Here is a 25762-nt window from a genome sequence, read left to right as displayed (position 1 = left end):
CTTTTTGGCATTTTGGCCTGGGGAGAGGGGTGTTGCCTTTAGGAACAACTGAGTTTGGTTTTAAAGATTCTTGGAAGTTGTGAAATGCGACGCAATTAACTCTTATTGCGTTGGGACATATTCTACCTTTTTCTTCCATGTTTTTTAACAGAGCGGGGCCTCATTTTTACCGAGCGGGTGCCGGGTGAGGTGTGGTTGCTTCCCACACAAAGCTGGGTGAGTACCTAACTGTAAAATTGTAATATGATAACAATTGACTCAGTAATTTGAAGAGGGATTTGTGCCTCTAACGAATAGAATGAGACTTAACAGCTCTTATTTGTTGTGTGTGGTTTTTGTACTTTTTCCATTTGCTATATTGTGACGGTTGGGTGACACATATGTATATCATAGATTTGGTATATTACTTCTTTCACAGGAAGGTTAATCTACTCGCTGTTCCACCAGACAACATTGGGGATCCAAGGTTCTGGTAGGACCAATCCAGTCTTGATATTTGGCCTGTTTTTCTGTTCAGTTTCTCACTGATTTTTTGCAGTGTATTCAACATCACGGTCCTGAAGAAAGCTGGATATAATTTATCCGTAGCTGAAACATGTCGACCACTCTGCACCACGCCTTTACATAGTGATAATCTCACACTATGTAGCGTTATTTTAATCTTAACACCGTAACAGTGCTCATTAAACATATTTTCTGTTACTGTAGTTATTTTTACTTCACATTTTCACGTTGCACCTCACCATCACCACATTGAATACATTTGGCTAGAGGGTCACCTTTGTATCCATCTTTACACCATCACCTGATGGGTTGGGTAAGATTGGATCCACCATCCGTATCCCAAATGACGATACTCCGCCATGTTGGTGGTCTGATGGGAGTTTTTCAGCCATCTGTAATCTCTATTGTGTCCCACTCTTCCGTGTAGCTTTTGGATCAGTACACCACACCAGTGCTTTGACTTGGTATCTCCTGTTAGTATTTTGAATGGTAGACTTGGCCTTTTAGCAACAGAAACAATGTAAGCTGAAACCATGTTTCCTGATTGTGCTTTGTGTGTGTGAGAGAGCTACAGTTTGTGGTTCTGCGTTGGAGAGAGAGTGTGTAGTGGGCCGAGTGCAGTTTGGGCCTCTAGGCTCATAGGACAAGGCACAGAGCATGATCAGTTGTAATTCCTTCTGCAGAGGCCCTTCTGAACTGCTCTTTTCAGGTTGCTCATGAAGCGTTCAAGCTCTCCATTGGCCTGAGGCCTCTGGGTGTAATCTGCCTGTGTTCTACCTCTAGTTGAGCTAGAAATACCTTGAACTCTTACTCTTTATGAGTAAAGAGTGGTCCAATATCTGAATTCAAAATTTGTGAGACTCCCCAGGTTGCAAATATGTTGTCAAGGGCATTTATTACCTTGTCTTGCCCGACGGACATGACTTTCTTGACTAGGAAAAACCAAGAATGTTCATCCATGAGGTATTTACCGTTTGCAAGAGGACCAAAGAATCAAGCTCCACTCGCTCCCACACATTGTCCAGGAGGTCCGGCATTGTTAGTGGATGTTGGTACATTGCTGAAGAGGGGCAGGCCCAGAGGTGGCAAGATTAAAGTTCCTTCTCTACTTTCTCATCCAATGTCGCGAACCATACTGTTGTATTTGCTAGTGCTTTTATGTTCCTTTCATGGAACATATGAAGTTGTCATGGTGCTACTGATTTTCCAATTCTGCTTATTGTCAGTTGGTGTCTCCCTGTGCCAGTATATGGTGCGGTGGCTCTGTTCTCTGTGATTAAACTCACAAACCAACTGGATATTTGTTTCCTGTGTCTTCTTGCAACCCACAACATATACCCTTTCACATAAAGTTTGTTTGGTGGCTACAATGCCCAGTGTCCTCCATGAGCTAGTTCAATGGCTCCCTGACATAAGCTTGTAGGGAGACCAATTTGTGATCCTCTGATAATGATTCCTTCTTTAGACACTGCTAATTCATCCTGGATATTGTGGAACATGTATAGCTCCTCTCCCCTCATTTCCGATGTGATGCTCCAGATTTGTGTGTCAATGAGGCATTTGACTACAACAAGGTCTTCATTTGCTTGAGTGAGAGGAGCAATCTGAGTGATGGACAGTGCAGGGGGGCGCTGGGGTGCTGTGTAAAGTGAATCTACTCCTCATCCATTGATGCTTTGTTTTGGACACAGTCATGGGTCACAGGAGAAGTAGCCGGCTGGGCTGTGTTCCTTCTCCGTAGATGATGTCATAATTCTTGTAATTGTGGGCGCCTTCATTCAATTAGAGGGGGATACCTTTGCTTTGAGATTGCCAGATATAATCAGATATAGTCATAGTGCCTGTTGGCCCATGACAATGGTGAAGTGCTTGTCATGGAGAAAAATGTGAAAGTGTTCTCATACCCACACAACTGCAAGACTTTATTTTTCAGGCAGTGAGTAGGCTTTGTCGACTACCGAGAGGCTTTTACCCGCAAGTGCAACTGTGTGTCTCTGGGCCCCAAAATAGCCACTGTGCTGGGCTAGAATAGTGCCTAGCCCTACCAGGCTGGCATCTACAGTGACATCTGTGTGTAACCTAGGGGCAAAGTATGCCATGTCTATCGCAGACTTAATTGCTATTTTGATGCTTTGGAAGGTTTGTTCACACTCCTGTGACCACTTGAATTCTACTTTCTGTTCCGTCAAGTCTTGTAGGGGCGCACTTATGGTGGCATAATCATGGATGTATCTGGCATAGTAGATGGCTATTTTGAGAAAAGATCATAGAATGCTCACATCTTTCATGTGTTCAGTCTCCGACAGCACTTCTTTAACGTTGTCTGGGTCAGATGGGTATGTCTCTAGCTGAGAAGATGCAGCCAAAGAATTTTGAGGCACGACTTCCGAAATTCACACTTGCTGGCGTTAAGCGTGAGTACAGCCTGTGTGAACAGCTGGCACACCTGGTGGAGGGCTTTGTCATGTTCCTTTCCTGTGGTGCCAAAATTAGTATGTCATCCCTGTAACTGATGGCATTAGGGACTGGCTGGATGACCCACTGTATGACATCTTGAAACATTTCAGCAACTGACGAGATGCCGAAATGTAATTGTTTATACCGGAAGCACCTTACGTGTGTGGCAAATGTAGTGCTGTATCTGCAGCTTTCTTCTAACTCTATAGCAAGTGATAGCCCTTGTTCAGGTCGAGTTTGGAGAATACAGAGCCTCAGTTCAACTAGGCAATCATATCAGCTATGTGGGGTCCCAGGTGTCGCTCTTGTTCTACCACTCTATTGGGATGCTGTATGTCAACAATGATGTGTCCCTCCCTTTTGTTGTCCTTTTTTGGCACCACAACTATGAAGAAGATCCATGGGGTGACCCCTTTTGACTGCTCGTTTATGTCTAGCTTAAGGAGGTTTGTTATCTCATTCTCTACTGCCTTTTGAAGATGAAATGTGACTTTACTGTGTCTTTGTGCCACCAGACAAATATTTTCATTGATATGTAGCCAGACTCAGATGCCTTTGAGTTATTATAGACCCCGGACCTTTGAATGGAACCATTGTGCAATCTCTGGGGTTGTGCGTTTGTGGTAGTTAATTGATATAAGCCCCATCTCTGCAGCTGTAGCAAACCCAAGGGGGCAGGCACTCAATGGCTTACCCTGTAGCACGTGGATGGTCATTTGCAAAGATTTTGGTTTGTGTTGTATCTTCACTGTGAATTATCCACAGCAGATGAAGGGTTTGAATGCGGCCCACATGTACACTCAAACATTAGAGGATTTGAAATCTAGGGTTTGTACATGCTCTCTAAATCGGTCCAGTAACATGATATTGATGGACGCTCTGCTGTCAATGAGAAAGGGTATGGGATGGTTATTAACATAGGAATATAGGAATGCCTGTAGGCACAAGGCCCCAAGTTACCCTTTTTCAATCAAGTAGTGGCAATCATCGTCAGGAGACAGGAGCCCACATGACCCTCAGATAGTGACATTGTCCCCCAATATCGATACCCTTCCTGTAAACCAAGAGAAACATGGATCACTGACCACACTGAGGGTACTATCCTGGAATGTTGCTGGTCTAAAAAGTTAATTGGATTCCTCTGACTGACGGTCTTTTGTAGATCAATATGATATATGTTTGTTCCAGGAAACCTGGGCCAGAGAGGACCTATTGCGGACGGGATTTGTGTTCTTCGCAATGGCGGTAAGGGCAGACCATCTGGTGGGCTTTGTATATGGCTAGGTACACAGCTGGGAATACACGGCCAAGCAGATGGAGTTCTTTTCCAATGATATCTTGTGTATCCTACTCACCTTTACCCCTAAGTTCAAAATAGCATTGATCAATGCCTATTCTAGACCCGTAAGGACAGAACATAAATATTTGACCTTGGACCAACTGGCTGCTCTTATGTCCGTTATAATGAATTGTGCTTTTATGGTATAAGGAGGCAATTTTAAGTGCAAATTTTAACCCTTGGTCGAAACCAGTGGTGGAGCTGTTTGTAAAGAAGATATGCATTGGGATGTTCCCGAGCCGAATATTCCACCTATTAGGGCATGGCTCCCTCTGCCTCTTCAGATTAAAGCATTCACTCTAAACCACTCATTAAGGGCGTGTAACTGGCACACAAAATCAGACTCCCCGGGTAAGCATACCTTTAACAGAGTTGGCTACTCTTAGACAATAGATTACATCCTGGTAGAAACCAGGTTATGGCATAGGGTTATTGACTTTGCTGTCCTCCTTCGGCATGACAGCAATCATAACACATTGATCCTGGAGCTGAAGCTACCAGTTTCCATAATTAGATCGGTTATAAAAGCATCCCTAGATGAAAGACTAACACTTACTTACTAATAACAGGAGAAGAAAACATTAGTCGGCAATGCAACAATCCCCTAGCTGTATGGCGTTCCTGTATGAGGATATTACCTTGTCCCTACAGGATGTGAATATGTTTGTATCAGAAAAAGATGTGATTACCTCCATATCAGGGGTTGCAGAGATCCCCAAAACAGTGACTTCCAAACTGGCCAATTTATTTTTCCCAATAAGGCATCCCAGTGGAAAAAGAAAGTCCCTGCAGTCTTGGTTTGATGGTAAATGTCGAGCGGCCAAATCGGCATTGCTAGAAGCCATTAAATCTAAGACGGCCTACAAATGAAATCAAAGCAGGCTCTATAGAGGAAAGCATTGCTCTAGCAACAAAAACATGGGAGCTGGATTAATGGGACTACCAGTTCATTACCAGGTCCTATATACCACCCCTGAGGCCGAAGGAACCAACTTAAGCCCAATAACAAGCCCACAGCAGAGGCCCATGGGGAGATTCCAGAGATAACCATGAAAGAAATACGAAGTGTCCTAAGCAAAATAGCCCCTCAAAAAGCACCAGGGCTAGATAATATACGGGGTGATCTCTTCAGCTCAGAACCGTTAATCTGGGGTCCATATTTGTGGGCTTTATTCAATGCAGTACTGCAGGCTATGTAAATCCCCACAACCTGGGCATGCTGCAGTTCTTCCAGTCTACAAGAGGGGATCTTCACGACTACCTGCTAATTATAGACCCATTAGCTTAGTTGATGTAACAAAGAAAATCCTTGCCCGGATACTATTGGGACACCTCCAGGATTGGCTGGAGGATCACAACATTCTGAGTCCCTTTCAAGCTGGTTTCAGGAAAAATACCTCCACCGTTGATGACATTTTTAGGTTCCAGCTTTTCCACTGGAAAATGGTGATTCTAGAGGGAGGCAGTCTTTATTTAATATTGGATGATCTAAAAACTGCTTTTGACCTGGCACCCAGTGACATGCTAGGGTCTGTACTAAGTGACATTGGGGTCTCTACTTATCTCTCCCATATGATCAGGAGACTAAACAAAGCCAACTATGCTCAAATTGGATTTGGGAAGCATGGTAAACTCACCGCCCCTCTCGTAGTAAACAGAGGAGTCAGACAGGGATGTGTGCTAGCCCCCACATTGTTTTGTTTATATATCAATGCATTGGTTGACACATTGAATGAGGAGAAGGACATCAATGCCCCGAAGATAGCGCATTATAAAATACCAGCAATTATGTTTGCTGATGACACTCTCATGCTCTCCAAGTCACCAATTCAGACGATCCTTACTAGCTTTGGTGATTTTTGCAATAAAAGATGGTTGGAGATCAATATTCAGAAGACCAAATATATGGTCTTCAGTCCAGCATGCACGACATGCCCTAATCCCTGTCTAAACGGCAACCCACTTGAAAGGTTATCAGTGTTTGAATATCTAGGGGTCAACTTAGTGGAAAAAATTGAACGGGCATCACAAATTGATAAATATGAGCCTTAAGCTAGCAAAGACATTAGGGGGGCTGGTCAAGGTATTTATGAATTATTTTAGAAAACCAAGGTCTATAAAGTGCAAATTAGGGGCGCCTCAATGTATGGGGCAGAACTTTGGGGGCATTGCCCTACACAAAACATAACTAAGATTGAGAATAACTTTATCAGGCAGCTATTTGGACTTCCTAATAGCACCCTACTCTTTCCTCTGCGTTTGGATCTTGGATGAAACTGATCGCAGAGGAAATAGGTCTCAGACTCCTAGCCTTCTAGTGACACATATGGGTGACCCCTGAATTGCTATTTTATAGATATGAGCTTAAAGTGGTATTGGGTATTCCACGGACAGGGACAATAGGGTCACATACATTAGGAACACACTCTTTAGTACAGGAAGAATGAGTATGTGGAGTGACCCGGAAATATTCTGTCCCTCAATGACAAGTAACTAACTGGCTAGGAGTTATAGAGAGGGAAATCTTGCTCACCTACAGGAGAGCTCAGTATTAGGCTCTCTTACCTAATCTTTATGAAAATTAAAGACCGCTATAATTTGAAATCTTTCGTAGATGAGATAGAGCCAGCATTAACAAGGAAGCTATATGTACAATTTAGGCATGGGTCATTCCCCCTGCACTCATTTTACAACAGATGGGCGGGAAACAATCTTTTAGGGTGCCCACTTGTCCTAATGTAGAGGAAACGGAACTGAATGTGTTCTTTTTTTGCCCCAGCTATAGAAAAGCTAGATCAAGATGGCTGATACATCTGCAGGAATCTGGGGACCGATCACTGTGCAAACGCATTTAGGCTCCTGAAATATAACACTGAACAGCCGATCGTGTTTGCAGTTTCACGCTTCCTATTTTCTATTTGGTGTGCGCGCAAGTCTCTCCTGGGTTCTGACATTTAGATTTAACTAATTGACTTCACACTCGGGGTAAGACCAGGCCACATAGTTAGGGGGCAGGAACTTTAGTTGAAGCTGTGAGGTGGTCACGCGGCACATTTGAAACCAGCCAATGACTAGCCTACCAATGGTTCATGTTTTACATCCCACTTGTCAACAGTTGGGTAAAAGTAATTTCCGAAACCTCATAGTCCCCACCCAAGCCCAATGAGTATCCTCTCCCTAGTGGATTTTTACTAAGATGGATCATAGATCCACCAGTTCTAGCAGGTTCAAGCAACCTAATGGGCAGGATTTTCAGTCTGTGTTGTTTGGCCATATTGTAACCATTTTTTGGTTAAGGTGGTTATAAAGGGTCTATAGGCCACTGTCCAATTCTCAATAGTTCAACACCATATTCAGGGTTTTAAATTTCTTTTTCATATTTGAGGGAGAATCGAACACTCAGTTTTAAGAACTGTTTAATAGGGTGCATCACATTAGGTTGAATTCTTAGGGTTGTGGGCATATGCTGTTGTGAGGATCCATGAACTGGGGTGGGTAATTTTATATGTAAATAAGGATATACCTTGGTCACTTGAATGTGTATTTTAACTATCAACCAAAATAAAGTATTCAAATGGCAATGGTTATTAACTTTCAATTGAAACATAAGACATTTGGTTTGTGCACCCTCTGACTGCACATGCATGGCCTCTTCTTATGTTAAGTGGATGGTGGTGATCCTCAGCCATGTTGCTGTCTCCAGCCTCATGATGTTGAGAGCTGATGAGCGCCCTTTGACAAGCACACTGGTTTCCCTCCCTTAATATTTAAAGACGGATGTGAACCTTCCTGCACAGTTCAAGGGATGACCATAGACCCACTTGTGGATCTTTCTTCGGGACTCTGAGGCTCTTTAATTTTGACTCCATCTTACAATTGTCATCATTTTGCGTTGCCTTTACGCAGGCTGCTCTATTCATGAAGTGTCTCTGTCCTTTGGACTGCAACGTGTTGAAAACCCCCTTCTGTCCTTGCTTTGAAATCAATCTCAGACACCAGCTGGCCTAACTGCATACAGACATGTCCTGCCATTACTGATTGACCTATAGGTGTTGTAATTGATTTACTTGTGGATTGGGCAGAAACACAACGTAAGGGGGACGTTCTGGTTATATGATGCCTTGTTTTGAATGTTTTCCTATTGGCTAATATTTTGCAGATCTTGTATGTCCATATTAGGTATTTTGCATGCTTGCAAAAGCTAGGACTGCCCCTTACTTCTGTGCTGAGTTTGTAACCCTAAGCATATAAAAGGCCTCTGTGTTTTGTACTCTTTAGACTGCCTCATTCAGTTGCGAAGGCTCCTGTGTGACGTAGTCTCACTTAATTAAGTTTAATAAAGATGTCTTTTCATATTTCAGCTTCTGTGCCAAGTTCTTTGTATTAGTGAGACCCCTGAGAATGAAGATTACAGTTCTTCAAATGGCGCCCAACAACGCGGGCCTCATCAGAGAAGTGACTTTCTGAAGGAGTGATCTTGTCAGGAGACTGAAATCTACTGAGGAGGACAGGACGGGACTCTACTACTCTGTGCACAAGGATTCTGGAGTTTCTTTGTCTTTGCAGCCCAGTATATTTCTGATCTTCCTGATTTTGATCCTCCACATGATGTCACTCCTGACTGAGAACCTTTTTGGCGTGAGTATTCTAAAAAAGGACCGTTAGGTCATTTAGAACTTGGCAGTTAGAATTTGGATAACCTTTTGATTGGTAAAAGTAAGGTAGTTTAGTAACGCTTACTGTAGCTTTGGAATTTTGGAATTTGTGTTGGCCAACTTTTGATTTGTATGGATTTGATATGCAAATTGCAATTTGTGTAGACAGGTAATGAGGAAATTTTTCTCTATTTGGTTTTGTTGAACGGTGCACGTACAAAAAGTACATTAAGCACTACTTTGATTATAATATTGTATATTCTGCAATATTTTTGGCATGCCTGTTTTCAAAGCTCACATAGAAGAATGTGTTGCTTTTTCTTGGCGGTACCATAGTGTGATGTGAAATTAATTAGCCGGCTCTCCTAGAAGGAATACCTAAATAGGTTTAGGTATACAAACATATTTCTTCCTTGGTGATTCTGTATCCCCAGGGAATTAAAATATGGACATAATACATACAAGGATCCTTTGTTCTGTGCAATTTTATGAATGAAGATATGCAGAGCGATTTATGGTGTTCTGCTAGCCAAAGCTAGTGAATTGAGTGTATTTTCGCTTCTTGGACATACATCAGTCCGTTGGGCTGTTTTTGCAGTCTTTTGGAACACAATTGAGAAGCGTTTCTTGTAAATATGACTAATAACTAGTATTTACAAATGGTTTGGTTTAAGTACAGTCTGTGGGCTGTCCTTTGTTTCTGTTCTGAGTATTGGTTTGTGGGTTAAATGTGTGTTTAAATGTCTATGTGGTTTTCCCATTAGTACAAGTTCTGTGAGTGAATAGCGATGGCGCTATTCACGAAATAAATGGCTAAATCGCGCCGTATTGTGTGTCCTGAGTGTTTGACCTCTTTCTGTTTATGTCTGAAATGAGCTCAATGTCTGTTCGTGGTTTTTCTTGATGTTTTCAGTCTATTAAGCAAAATGTCTAAATGCTTAAAAAATAAAATTTAAATTCACATTCACTAGGAATAAAATGAGCCCCCCAAAACGAAATTGGGTGTTTTGCAAAAAATAAATAAACTTACAGCATTTTCCTTAGATACATTGTATTAGATATTAACAGGCAAACACATCATCTGAATACATTTGATCTTGCTGTATTGTACACGCATTTTGAAACTTGAAATGTCTTGGTTTTAGTTTTAAATAGACAGCCACCGTGCTCATGTTACAAACATTGAGAGTCAAGCTAAATAAACAGGAATATTTATTCAGCCAGGAATTTGGCCTCAGTTGCACGGGTGAAAATTTGCATTTCAGAATGTTGTTTTAAAAAAGTTCCAAAACTAAGGTTCATTGTTTTGTTTTATAGGAAGACATTTCAATTAAGGGTTTTCCTCTCTTTAAGCATTTCTGTAAGCATATTCTTGGCTCTGTTGCTAAATAATAATTAACCCATGTAATGAAGAAACATTTAAAAAGAAAGAAACAGTAACAGATGCTGAAACAAGATAAGGCATGTGCAAGGAAACTAAAAAGTTAACGATGTCTTGAACACTGATTGGCAATCTCAGATAAAGATCAATCAGGGAAATTGGCTTTGCGAGGTCAGTTTCAGGTGAACAGGTCAGTTTCTTACAGTTTATTTCAGAGTAAACCTGGTTAATGTGTACATGAACAGGGGAGGCCAGGCCACCTTGTTCGCCAGGCTATCTTTGCAGGCCTATGTGGCACTGAGCAAAAAAAAAAGAAAATGAAGTCAGATTCGAGGAATTACAGAACCTTAATATGTGGAATTATCAAAAATGATTGGGTTTATTAAAAATTATTATTAATTAAGCAAAATAATTATTAAAAATAAGTGCTACAAAATTCGTTTTTTACTATTCATGAAGCTTAATACTTATACTGTGACCTCCTAGCATTATAATTTAATTTAAGTTATGTTATACTGCATAATGAGGACATTAGCATATATAATTTCACTTGGCGCAGGCGTGACAAACTCATTTTTCTAAGGAATTACATGAGAGATGTCTAATGTCCAATCTCTGCAATCTGTAAAGAACATTCTGAGGATGATTAATAAGTAATGCAATTGTAGGATCTTTATTTTTAAGTGCCCCAAATATCAAAGTTGAATTTGGGTAAAATGTGGGCATTTTTGCCATTTACAATAGCTTTAAAGTGCTTTAGGCTTCAGTAAATGCATACATTTGGTTATAATACAGATTTGCAGGTTGTTCCTATTTAGGGTTGCTTTTAATGGCTCGGTGAGCCAATGCGCCTGGTGCAGAGGTTTGAGTTTAATATCATGGTAGAAGGTTTTAACTTTAACTGGACCTACTGAGACCTTTATCTATTTAAGGTTGATGAAATAAGTACCATTGCAACAAGCATTTGTTCTCAATACATTAAAGAACTTAATTCCAAAGGGAAAATATGAAAAAAGGGTCTCTTTGAAAGTCCCAACATCATGCTAAATACTCTGCAGAAATGATACATTTGTATCCCTGCTCTGAAAAAAATAATGTCCGCTAGTTGTTTTTATTTGACAAAAAAATGAGGTATTGCATTAAGTCTTAGACAGAAAATAAGACAAAGCTCTTTATTAAAATTTTGAAGGCTACATGCCTAAGCGAGAACGATTTGCCAATTAAGAATTATTTTTCACAGTGGAAATTGTGTCACAAAGCTAACATGGAGTGTCAGTGAAACAATTTTACTTTTAGTTTAATGTTGCAAGCTGACTGACAAGATGGTAACAGTTAAGTAATGGAAATTTATTTTTGTGTTTATTAATGTGTATCATGTTTTGTCTTCTGATTAAAAGTTATAAAGGATATTTGTTTGTTATGAGAAATGGCTCTCTTTTGTGTGTTGTGTATTTTTATTTTTTTGGCTTCTGCCCACAGATCATTCATGGATTGTTCTGGGCGATTTTAAGGCTGACAAGACATGTGAGTTTGGTTGGTTGAAAAGAGATGTGTTTTTGCGTAACTCATTTGGAAAGGAATGTTCATGTGATTTTCATGTTTGTGTATTTGGTCCTATCATGAATTGTTCTTGCTGGTCCTGTATGTCAGAAGTGACATAGTACAGTGTATTGACAGCCGATCACAACTGACTAGTGACCAGCTGTCAAAAGGAGGGTAAGGAAAGTAAAAGAAAGTGTGAGGAAAGTAAAAGAAAGTGCGTAAAAGAAAGTGTAATTTTGATTTTAAGCCTGACAAATTAAGCAGGCCTGAATATTGGGTTTTGGGCTGCAGGTTCACAGTGCATAAAGTGCATGCAATGTTGTTGTGTGTCACCGCTTATTTACATATGCTATTTGTACTTTGTCTATGCTTTTTGTGCTTAATATACAGCGCGTATATCTGATGGCTTGGCATGTGTGTGTTTTTTTATTTTATGCATGTTTTTGTTTTATGTTGCTGTCTTAGATACTATTACAAGTTCACCTGTGTTGTGAAGGGTTCTACATGACGATGTATATCGCTGCACAACAGTTGGGTGAATTTGCGCTGATACTAAATTTCACAGATATGATTTTTTATTCTGTGAACAAGACAGACAACACTTCACCAGTGTATGTCAAATTTGGCTATATAGTATTGAAGTAAAATAAAAGAGATATACAGGATCAAAGTGTGTCACCTGCAATTAGTCACAATACTGTCCTCTTCCCTTAAGGAACAGGCAGCCCTAAATGTATGTTTCCTTGATTGGACCTAAGGATGAAATTATAGATTTGTGGCTCTTGCTAAAGGTGACCTAAACGTTTCATTTTTTCCCTGAAAAAGGAACTGGAACATTAGCTGAGATTACAGTATATGGTGTAGTGGCCAGCGGTAGAGCTAACATTTGTGAACTATTTTGACTTTTGTGCATCACCCATACTCTTGGTATTATGTCACAATCTTGACTATCACCCGAGTATTTTTTTTTGTTCTTCCTATAGATTTTTCTTTTGCCGCTTCTTCCCTGATTGATGTTGCATTGTGCCTAGTTATTGGGGATTTTAGCTGTGTCCTAGTCCCATTTCTCTTTTCCATATTCCTTTCACCAGTTAGCTCTTTTATTATTTTTGTATTGTTCAGGTTCACACTTCCAGATTGCAGTAATGTACCAGAGGCACCCATATTATGTATAATTCCCTTTTGTATGACCAGACTGGTTTTCAAGAATTTTCTTTAGGCCTACTTCAATGTTTTCCAGTCTGACCGTCATGGTAGTGATGGACTGGTTAACTGACTCAATACTATAGTAAGATAAGTTTTCCACCTCAATAGGAGAAACCTTACGTTTTTTTTAATATGACAAATTCAATGCCTATTCTAATTTGGTTTTTAGTTCCTTTTTTTCAGATGAGTTCTAAATCATGGAAATACCAGGACTCTCTAGTTCTTGTCTTTTGTTTCCACATTTTGATCATTAACCTTTGTATTGTATAGTGCACCTGATGCACAGATATTAAAAGGGAGGTATCTACATGTCCCTGATAATCTGTATCATGTGATTTCTCTTTTGAGGTGTTCTAGATAAGGAATTTAGGAACACCTAGACGTAATCATTGAGGGAAAAAAATGTTTGCCCCATTAGACAATGCCACCATGTGTGAGGACATCCATTCAGATAGAATTCCCATGTAGCTATCTACCCTTAGATGGTAGAGGATATGCTCTCACATGGAGACCAATTGAAGAGGCTAGAGGCACTGTTTTGTCTACTGCCTTTGTCTTTGTATTGCCTTTGAGAATGGCAGTGTGTTCTAGACCAGAATTGTCCCATGACGTATGGCCACTCCTTTACAGATTGCAGGCCACCTGCTTGCAGTCCCCTTGTTATACAATGAACTGTTTTTGTACTAAATTGAAGGAAACTAACAACTGTGTTACATTTCCTACGTCACTAGGTTCTGCGGGGTTAAGTCATAATAACCTGCGGAACTCACCCACAATCCCATCAGTGACAGCTATAGATGAAAAGTCCCAGCACCCAGAAAAGAAGCAAGGCTGGACAGCGATCGCCAGCGTGCCATCAATGGTATCTCCAAAGTATTGTGCTTGCTTCATCAGAAGGCGTTGAACATCAGAAAAGAAGGAGGAGCTGGTTCAGTGCAAAAGAGCGAAAGAGAATGTTCCCTGCTGTTGAGGGCAGGATTAGTTTGAGGCTTGCGTTTTCTACCTGTCATGTGCTGGTAACCTCTGACAGTGTGCAGTCCCTTGAGCCCCTTGGCCTGAGTTTTGGCCACACCCCCCCTTTTCTTTGCTCCAACGGAAGTGCAGTGCAACGGAGGATCCAGGATGGGCAAAAGGCACTACATTGTGGTACCTATGATTAAATGAAAGAGCAGCCCGAGCATCCTCTGACACTGAATAATGAGTGTTGGAGCCTGAGAATGTAGACCCGGATCTGCATGAGATGATCTGTGCCCATGACTAACGAAGAGCACAATATCTGTAGTGCCTGCAGCACAGGAAATATATTGGTGCACTGCATTGAGACATTGAGACTTTCAAGTGAGCTGTGAGTGTTTGCCAGGAAGGCACTCCAACGGATACTGAGAAGCACCATTTTTCATGAAAGGCCTGAATGAAGAGGCCCATGCGGAAGAAAACAACAGAAGCAGATTTGATGGACAATAGAAGCCTGCCAGAGAGGCTTTGACGGACTCCGGGTATTTCCCGTGCGATTGCATAGAATGGGTGTTTGGAGACTGATTCTTATTGTTTCACTAGCATTGTCAATAGTCGCTGAAATAACTAGGAGCCCTGACAATGTTTGCAAAATAATTTTAGGATTTGCCTGTGTAATGGCAAAAGGAGGGTCTGAGGTTTTTTAATTTTGACTCCATCTTACATTTGTCGTCGTTTTGCGTTGCCTTTACACAGGCTGCTCTATTTATGAAGTGTCTCTGCCCTTTGGACTGCAACGTGTTGAAAACCCCCCTCTGTCCTTGCTTTGAAATCAATCTCAGACACCAGCTGGCCTAACTGCATACAGACATGTCCTGACATTACTGATTGACCTATAGATGTTGTAATTGATTTACTTGTGGGTTGGGCAGAAACACGACGTAAGGGGGACGTTCTGGTTATATGATGCCTTGTTTTGAATGTTTTCCTATTGGCTAATATTTTGCAGATCTTGTATGTCCATATTAGGTATTTTGCATGCTTGCAAAAGCTAGGACTGCCCCTTAGTTTTGTGCTGAGTTTGTAACCCTACGCATATAAAAGGCCTCTGTGTTTTGTACACTTTAGACTGCCTCATTCAGTTGCGAAGGCTCCTGTGTGACGTAGTCTCACTTAATTAAGTTTAATAAAGATGTCTTTTCATATTTCAGCTTCTGTGCCAAGTTCTTTGTATTAGTGAGACCCCTGAGAATGAAGATTACAGTTCTTCAACTCTTGCATCACTGGCTCAGGGCATGGGCGAGTTAGCTCCTACTGGCCAAATATTTTGACTGAGGTTCTGCTGTTCATCATAAAGTCATAGGTCTTGCATCCCAGTTTGACCTGGAAAGTTACCACGTGGGTTTCAGGCTTGTCCGTGGACATCATTTGCAGGTAGACATCCTCTTCACTCTCACGGGCACACGTAGTGTCTCTTGGTGTTGTCTTCTGACCTTTGGAGTTTTTTTTTCAGTGTCTTCTTTAAAATCTCGCTGTGCTTTGAGATCTGTCATATTTAACAACAAGGGGTGGTGATGGACAGAGTTTCTGAATTAAGCAGAATACTCTCACCCAGTCAAGAGATCAGGGCTAGATCCAACACCGTTTTTTAGCTCACTGCACCATCCCAGTTCAGAACCTGGCTATATGCAAATTAGTCTGTTCCTGTTCATCACCACCCCCCTTTTCTGTATCGTTTTTGGCCACTATAGGTGTGGCAGGGTATACTCAGACATGAGTCCCTTTCTCACTGCTCCATCAGGATTCAAGCAAGCCGGGCCGAAGAGGCTGAAATGCCAGAAACCGGTCCCCGGTAGCTTGTCTCCTTTCTGGTGAAGAATTGGCTTGGTAGTTTGGTCTGCCCTGTTCCCATGATGCACTGGGCCAGGGACAGACTAATTTGCATATAGCCAGGTTCTGAGCTGGGATGGGGCAGTGAGATAAATAACGGTGATGGATCAAGCCCTGATCTTTGGACTGGGTAAGAGTGGTCTGCTTAATTCAGACACTCTGTTCATCACCACCCCCTTTTCTGTATCATTGAGATCTGTCATGTCTTTTTTATTCTGTGAGCGACAAACAGCTCAGAATTAGTTCTCTTTTCCGCAGCCTTTACATATTTGTTCCAGAGCAGGGCATGGGAAAATGAAAGATCATATCTGTAGCAGGATTTAGCTTCTTGTCAGGTTTTGGATTTGTGCTTTTTTAGGTGATCTTTGTGGCTGCTTCTCATATTTTACATACTTGTAGAGCATCCCTCCGTTGCGGCCAGCTTTGTGCATCTTTACAAGACCGTTAGTTTCCCTGACCATTTGCCTCCTGAATTAGTCCGCCAGGCATCCATCAATGATTCTGAGGTGCATGGCTTCTTCACCGTTAAAGTACCTAAAGTGGCAGAGTTTAATGAGAGTCTCTAGTCATTCAACAAAGTAGTCCATGGATTCTCTAAGTTGTTGTCATGCCTTGTGAAAAAGGTACCTCCAACAGTTGACACTGGGAGTTGGGTCGAACTTCTTGACAAGGGTCTCCTTGCCTTTTCATATGTGTTAGCATCTGTACTGAGGAATTTTGTAAGGGCTTCTTAGACTCCCTCACCTACTAGATTCTTGAGGTACTTAAGGATATTGGTATTATTACCTTCTATTAGGGCACAGATGAATCCATCAAACTGTTCAATCCATGCAGATCATCTGGTACCAAGGTAGTGTGTCTTGTCAAATGCAGAGGCAGTTTCAGGAAGGCTGCTGCATCGCGTTTGATCCCTCTGTCCCACGCCGTGGCATGGGAGATGCAGGGGAGCTGTTTGATGGGTGGGCACAATGGGTATGGGGGCAGGTGGGTAGAAGGTGATAGCACAGCAGGCACGCTCCCAGTGTTGCAGCTGCGGCATGTGAAAACACTGCAGGTGACAGTGTTGACTAGAGCACATCGGTGGCCTCGATAGGCTTACAGACAGTGAGGAGCAGTTTAGACTACCCTCTTCAGGCCATTTGGCAGCCATTGTGTTAGGGGCAGCAGAGCTTGGATTGGGCTGGGGCCTCTGCAAAGCTAGCTGACGTGAGAATTTGGTGGCTCATGTGCTGCAATAGAGCATGGGGCAGGTTCACATGGCCAGTTGCAACACAAAAGCCCGAAACCGATCCTAGGATGCTTGATTCCTGTCCAGGGAATACTTGGCCTGGCAGTTCGGTCTGGATTGTTCCCATGAGGCACAGGGTCAAATGTTTGACAATGTTCAACATTCCGTCAAAACATCATTTTGTGTTGCATTTTCACCCTAAGTGGGAAGGGTATGCCCAGACGTGGGTCCCGTGCTCACTACGCCACTGGAGTCAAGCTATCCTGGCTGAAGAGGGCTGAAAGCCCGAAACCGGTCCTAGGATGCTTGATTCCTGTACAGGGAAGACATGGCCTGGCATTGCACTCTGGACTGTTCCCATGAGGGACAGGGTCAAGACTGATTTGCATATGCCCATGTCTGAACTGGGGTGGCGTGGTGACTAAAATAACGATGGATTAAACCCAGATCTGTGACTTGGGGTGAATGTTTGACAATGTTCAACATTCCGTCCATCATCTTTTTGCGTTGCATTATGTTGTATTCTCTATGTTGCTCCTGCCTCTGACTATGGAATGTGGTATCTGGAATCATGCATTACATGCAGTAGATTCCAGATTCCCTTCATTCCGACCTGGCGGTTGCTGAGGCAGGAGGTTCTGTACTTATCTCTCATCCTAAATAAACCCTGCCTTTCTCACCTACCTGATCTCCGGTGTGCTGTTCATCCACAATATTTTGGCGACGATCCTGCGAACCCCGCGGCTTCCTGCTGCCTGCTGCCTGACTGCCCTCAGTCATCGCGTCTTGTGCTGGACTCGAAGTGCTGCTGGTGCTGCTGGTGCTGGTGCTCCTTCTGCGACGTGGTGCGCATCCTGGAACTGTTCCGCTGTTGTCTGAGGTTGCCGTGAGTCTATCCCTGCCCTTTCCGCTCCTTAGCGAAAGAAATTGTTTTTTTGCCATTTAACGGTCTTCCCCGAGCACCCGTTGCCAGGCAACGCAAAGTATCGCGCGCACCTCGCACTGAGGACAAGCATCGCGTGCACCTTCACTCGCGCTGAAGCTCTTCAACGCTGCGCGCATTTCGTCATTACGTCCTCACAGCACGCACGGCAGCCATTTAAAAAAAAAAAATTTCATTTGCCAACCACGACGTGTGTTTTATTGCCAATCACGTCGCAAAGACTTACTTTAACCGTTTTAACCACCACTGGAAGTTAAAGACACGGTGCAGGACTATTTCTCTTCGTGTTTTATTCTTGTAGTGGCAAAATCCTAAATATTATTACATATATTTGGAAAATGGAATAAAAAAAATAAATAAATAAATAAAAAAAATATATATATATTTTTTTTCCTTTTGTTTCATTACTTTCCAAATAATAATTAGGACTCTACAAACTTTTACAAGGAACGAATTCATCCTATGCAACCGTTCTACGTTACATTGACCTGTCTACGTACTTATTGAATTTACAACCTTTCCTGCCTCAGCCTAATTCCGCATTGATCACCCTACAGTTTCTCATTACTATGGCCACGACAGCCAATTCCACCATTGCACCTCCTCCCCCATTTTTAGCCGAAGGAGATACACCAACCTTAGAATGGGAGGAATGGATTGGTGTCTTTGAAAATTATCTTGAAGCCATTGATGGCCTTAGATTTCCCTTGTCGCGGAAAAAAGCAATCTTACTAAATTCACTAGGCAAGGGTGGTCAACATGCATTCAAGTTTCTACCTGAATTACGTGGTGCAGATGGTGAGCTAGTCGATAATCCTTATATGGAAGCGAAAATGAGACTTGAGAAGTACTTCGGAAAGAAGGTGAACATTGTTATGCAGAGACACAAGTTTTACACTATGCCTAAAAAAGATAAAGAATCCGTTGATCAAATGGTTACACGACTTAGGGAACTTTCACTGAAGTGTGATTTTTGACCCATGACTGATCAGATGATCAGAGACCAATTAATCGTCCAATGCAAGAACAAAAGGATGCAGCAAAAACTTTGGGCTGCAAAGAACCCAAGCTTAACGGAGGCCATAGCCATTGCAAAAGTAGTGGAAGAAGCCGACAAATGCATGGAAGAAATGCACAGCTTGGATGTGAACAAGGATGATTCTATATGTGTCGTGAACAAAACGGATAAGAATCTCACTTCCGCAGATGTCAAGCCTAGGAACTTTGTTTCGACTGATGCTAAACCCAAATTATCCAATTTTAGACAGAGAAACAGAAATACTAATTTAGTTGGGAAAAGCAAATTTATGGGTTGTTTTCGCTGCGGTAGCATGGCTCACGCAGCCGACTTTGCAGGGTGTTTTGCCAGAGACAAAACCTGTATGAAATGTGGAAGGAAGGGCCATATTAGCAAGGCCTGCAGGTCGCCTTCTGTGAATAAGGTTGCTTTTGTTGATGATGACTATGTTCCCAATGAAATGTCTTTATGCATTGAAGGTTGTGATGATATGGGAACATGCCTTTGCGTTGGTCTCCAGAGGCCGAAAGCCAATTTTATTGTAAATGGGGCTACCATAACGCTACTTGTTGATCCGGGATCCATGCATTCCATATTTCCTATGTCATTATTAAAAAAACATTGGCCCGATGTGACACTTCATGTGAGTGACATCATTCCTAAAGGGTATAGTGGACAAATTATCAACATTATGGGCGTTATGGATGCTTCATTTGAATTTACAGGCAGATGTTCTTATGGTAAGGTATACATTTCAGATGACGGCCCGGCAATTTTGGGCTGGATACAACAGTACGATTTACACATTATTTTAGACCCGCGTTCAACTGAAAGTGTTTTAGTAATTGATGAATGTCATAGTATTGATTTTATTTTGGATAAATTTGCTGATGTTTTTCGCACAGATTTGGGCAAGTTGGGTGGTTACATGCATGTTATTAAACTGAAGAAGGACGCCTCTCCTGTGAGACACACTCTCAGGAGAATACCCATTGCCATTCGCAAGGAAGTGAAGGACATGTTAGATGACATGCAAAAACAGGATATTATAGAGCCTGTAGAAGTTTCAGAATGGCTTTCGCCTGTTGTAGTTACTAAGAAAAAGGATGGAAAACTGCGTTTTTGTGTGGACCTTAGGTCCCTTAATCAGAACATAGTAGTGGATAAATTCCCGCTCCCTAATATTTCCAAGATGGTACTGTTAATGGACAAGGCGAAATTTTTTAGTAAACTAGATCTTCGCTCAGCATATCACCAAGTAGTTCTTCATCCTAAGTCCAGGGAACTTACTGCTTTTGTCACTGTTGAAGGAGTATTCCAATTTAAAAGATTACCCTTTGGGTTGGCTTCCGCAGCCAGTGTATTTCAACGCATGATGCATTCTTTGTTTGGGAGCTTGAAGCAAGTTCATTATTTTCAAGATGATGTTTTAGTGACAGGGATTAATGAATCTGAACACAACGATAACCTAGCCAAGGTGTTGCATATCTTTTCTGATGCGGGCCTCACCCTAAGGAAAGATAAATGCCAGTTCATGTTAACAGAAATAGATTACCTAGGTTACACTATATCACATGCAGGTGTCAAACCCAAGGAAGATTTGTTGAAAGCCATCAGGTGTGCTCCCCTTCCCTCGAACAAAGAGCAATTGAAATCGTTTCTGGGGCTAGTGGAATATTATTCTAAGTTTGTCCACAATTTTTCTCACAAGACTGAAGCTTTGAGACTACTTCTCAAGAAGGGTGTTCAATTTGACTGGGGTCCTCTGCAATCTGATTCCTTTGAAACGATCAAGTTAGAGATCGTCAATGCAGGTATTCTCTCCACATATGAACCGGGTAGAGATACATTTGTGACTGTCGATGCAAGTGCTTATGGCATTGGTGCTGTTCTTTCTCAGAGGAAGGGTGACACAGAGAAAACAGTAGCTTTCGCTTCACGCACCTTAACTGTTTCAGAACGCAATTATGCGGTCATAGAACGTGAGGCGTTAGCTGCTGTTTGGGGTGTGTCGCACTTTCGTACTTATGTATGGGGCTCACACTTTTCACTGAGAACAGATCACAAGCCCCTCCTCAAAATACTTTCACCTGGGGGTGCCAGTAAAGGTTCTCCTCGTCTCATGAGGTTTGCTGCAAAGTTACAGGAGTATGATTTTTCGTTGCAGCACATCTCTGGTTGGAAGAACGTTCAAGCAGATTGCTTGTCCCGCCTCCCTGTTGATTGTGGGGAGTGCTATGATTTTGATGATGAGACTATGTGTTTGGTTGATGATTTCAGTGACGTTTGCTCAAATGGTTTTAATTCTATCTCTAGAGAAGAGTGGCATCGAGCTGTTTTAGCTGATTCTGATTTTGCAGAATTGATCAGTGCCATCCGGCTGGGGTGGAAGCGTGAGGGTGACATTAAATCTTCTTTACGCAGTTTCATACAGGTACAGGAGGAGCTTAGTGTAGGTAGCTCTGATGATTTTGTTTTGCGAGGTGAAAGATTTGTACCTCCTAATCCACTGAAGAAGAGGTTGTTTACTCTGGCCCATGAAGGTCACCTCGGTCAGAGCATGACTAGTAAACGCCTCAAGACCAACTTTTGGTGGCCAGGTCTAGATGATGATGTAAGGCGTTGGGTGGAGAACTGCATGATGTGCAAGGAGAGTGAAAAGAGATTAAAGGTGTATTCACGTCCCTTGGGGTCTATCTCCAGCTGCGAAGATTTACCTTGGAGCAAGGTCTGTTTAGACTTTATTGGTCCCATGGACTACTTGCCTGCTGATTGTCGATTTGCGACAGTCCTAGTGGATGTGTGTTCTCGATGGTTATGTGTTGAGTTTATGAAAAACATAACCACGGAGAGTGTGATTGGGTATCTTAGGTCGGTTTTTATGAAAGAAAGTTTTCCTTGTGTATTGTTGACAGACAACGGTACACAATTGACATCCTCCTCCATGCAAATTTTTCTTTCCAACCATGGCATTAGGCACATGCATACGTCCTTATATAATCCACAGGGGAACGGCATTGTGGAGCGCATGAACAGACTTATTAAGGGTGTTATTCAACTGGCTTTGCAAGGTCAACGAAATGTTCGTAGTGCTGTGGAAGAAGCTGTTTGGTCTTACAATACCACAGTTCATAGTGTGACTAATAAAGTTCCCTTTGAGAGCATGCGAGGTAGAATTCCCAAGACTAAGATGATCCCTCAGTGGTTGTTGGAACTTAAGTCTCAAGGGTTTGAGTACTCCCCTAATGTTAATCCTATGCATGACAGATGTTGCTTCAAAGGGAAGGTTGGTAAAGTCGATGTTGGCGATTATGTCAAAATTAAGTTAGGTAGAAAGGAGTCTGGGGCGAACAAGTTTTCAGATCCTTTTAAAGTCAAAGAGGTGCACAAGTGGCATGTTGTTCTTGAGAATGGCCAGAATTGGAACTTTAGAAGGATTGCTCTATTTGCGAAAGGGAGTGGTGGTGTTGCCAAGAATGCCTCGTCTGATTCTGAGAGTGCTTCCTGTTCCAATGGTCCCGGAGTCACGGTCAATCCCAAAATCATCCCTAGTGGGTCTGAGCGAATTAACGAGCGAGTCAGTGTGCCTGCACAAGTAGATCCTCGTTCCTCAAGACAGCGTAGTACTCCCAGGAAGTATGATAACTTTGTGTTGTATTAATCCCTACTCTCATCTCTCTTTCCTTCTCCTATTTGCTCTTCTTGATTGATTATTGCATGCTACACTATAGATTAGGATTGGGTAATGTGTATTCATGTATTACAAGTTTTATTTTGTTTGTGTAATGCATTCATTGCCATTCTTTCTTGTCATTAGTAGTTTTCTTGCATAGTTTATGTTCACGCTTCCTCAGTGTGTTTCCACTTTACAAAGTATTCTGTTCCAAGTGTAAAGTTTACATGCTTCTTTCATGTCATTGGTTTGTAATTATATGGTTCATTCTTTGTTCATTAAGAAGAGAGGATATGTTGTATTCTCTATGTTGCTCCTGCCTCTGACTATGGAATGTGGAATCTGGAATCATGCATTACATGCAGTAGATTCCAGATTCCCTTCATTCCGACCTGGCGGTTGCTGAGGCAGGAGGTTCTGTACTTATCTCTCATCCTAAATAAACCCTGCCTTTCTCACCTACCTGATCTCCGGTGTGCTGTTCATCCACAATACATGTTCACCCTAACTGAGAAGGGTATGCCCAGACGTGGGTCCCGTGCTCACTACACCACTGGAGTCAAGCTATCCTGGCTGATGAGCGCTGAAAGCCCGAAACCGGTCCTAGGATGCTTGATTCCTGTACAGGGAAGACATGGCCTGGCATTGCAGTCTGGACTGTTCCCATGAGGGACAGGGTCAAGACTGATTTGCATATGCCCATGTCTGAACTGGGGTGGCGTGGTGACTAAAATAACGATGGATTAAACCCAGATCTGTGACTTGGGGTGAATGTTTGACAATGTTCAACATTCCGTCCATCATCTTTTTGCGTTGCATTTTCACCCTAAGTGAGAAGGGTATGCCCAGACGTGGGTCCCGTGCTCACTATACCACTGGAGTCAAGCTATCCTGGCTGATGAGGGCTGAAAGCCCGAAACCAGTCCTAGGATGCTTGATTCCTGTCCAGGGAAGACATTGCCTGGCAGTTCGGTCTGGACTGTTCCCATGAGGCACAGGGTCAAGACTGATTTGCATATGGCTATGTATGAACAGAGGGGGTGTGGTGAGCAACATAACAATGGATTAAACCCATATCTGTGACTGGGGGTGAATGTTTGACTATGTTCAACATTCCGTCCATCATCTTTTTGTGTTGCGTTTTCACCCTAAGTGGGAAGGTTATGCCCAGACGTGGGTCCCGTGCTCACTACACCACAGGAGTCAAGCTATCCTGGCTGATGAGGGCTGAAAGCCCGAAACCGGTCCTAGGATGCTTGATTCCTGTCCAGGGAAGACATGGCGTGGCAGTTCGGTCTGGACTGTTCCCATGAGGCACAGGGTCAATGCTGATTTGCATATGGCTATGTCTGAAATGGGGGGCGTGGTGAGCAAAATAACAATGGATTAAACCCAGCTCTGTGACTCGGGTGAATGTTTGACAATGTTCAACATTCTGTCAAAACATTATTTTGTTTTGCATTTTCACCCTAAGTGTGAACGGTATGCCCAGACGTGGGTCCCTTGCTCACTACGCCACTAGAGTCAAGCTATCTTGGCTGATGAGGGCTGAAAGCCCGAAACCGGTCCTAGGATGCTTAATTCCTTTCCAGGGAAGATATGGCCTGGCAGTTCGGTCTGGACTGTTCCCATGAGGCACAAGGTCAAGACTGATTTGCATACGGCTATGTCTGAACTGGGGTGGCATGGTGAGCAAAATAATGATGGATTAAACGCAGATCTGTGACTGGGGGTGAATGTTTGACAATGTTCAACATCCCGTCCATCATCTTTTTGTGTTGCATTTTCACCCTATGTGGGAAGGGTATGCCCAGACATGGGTCCCGTGCTCACTACGCCACTGGAGTCAAGCTATCCTGGCTGATGAGGGCTGAAGTCCGAAACCGGTCCTAGGATGCTTGATTCCTGTCCAGGGAAGACAGAGCCTGGCAATTCGATCTGGACTGTTCCCATGAGGCACAGGGTCAAGACTGATTTGCATATGGCTATGTCTGAAATGGGGTGGCGTGGTGAGCAAAATGACACTGGATTAAACCCAGATCTGTGACTTGGGGTGAATGTTTGACAATGTTCAGAATTCCGTCCATCATCTTTTTGTGTTACATTTTCACATGACCAATTGCCCGAGGCAGACAGGAGGGCATGGCCTGCAGTGTAGCTGGTTCACGCAGGAGGAATACCTCCTTCTAGGCAATGCAGCCATTAAAGTAGACTGGCCAGGAGTGGGTTGAGAGTGGACGGGATGATGGCTGGTTTCAGACCCTCCTGGTCACCGGTTGTCTAGTCTTGACAAAAACGAGATAAACACAGGAGGCTGCTTATAGACAGGCTCTTTATTTTTCCTCCTCACGGACTTCCCAGCCCTGTGGATTTCACAGCATTCCCTGCCTCCTCTACAGGGCCAAAACTGGAAACCCAAAGTAGCCCTGGCAAATTTGGTCAGACCAGCCCTCGTACAGTGCATAGCAAGTGAGCCTGACCACTACAAGTGGGTTTGGGGTGGGGGTTTCTCCCCCAAGAAAGTTTTTTTATTATATATTCAATTGTATTAGTTTTTAAAGCATAGTAAATGAAGACCTTAAAATGCACCAGGATACGGCAATCTTTATTGGGACTCTTCAGTGATTTCCTCACTATCACCCTCTAACAGTGCGTCTCATCTCACCATAGCCCCTCTCTCACATGTATTTCAATTGTTTTATAGTACCTCTCGTACCAATGTAGGGTGTCATGGCATTTTACATTACACACACATACAGGGGCAATGAATCATACATGTATGAATAAGTTTACAGAAAATGTTACATAAGTCAAAGGGGACTGCAAGGTGGATGATTCACTGAAGGCATGCCAAAGGCAAGCCCGTCTGTGCCTGTCCGTGGCCGGAATGCGGCCAGCGCCAGCAATACTGCCCTTTTTAAATCGGGTATGCCACTAACAAGAGATGCCTTACTGAGTTTTAAAAAAGCTGC

This window comes from Lissotriton helveticus, chromosome 2_1 (assembly GCF_964261635.1).
Source record: "Lissotriton helveticus chromosome 2_1, aLisHel1.1, whole genome shotgun sequence".
NCBI lineage: Eukaryota > Metazoa > Chordata > Amphibia > Caudata > Salamandridae > Lissotriton > Lissotriton helveticus.
The sequence above is the reverse complement of the archived record's forward strand: the minus strand, read 5'-3'. Positions refer to the sequence as shown.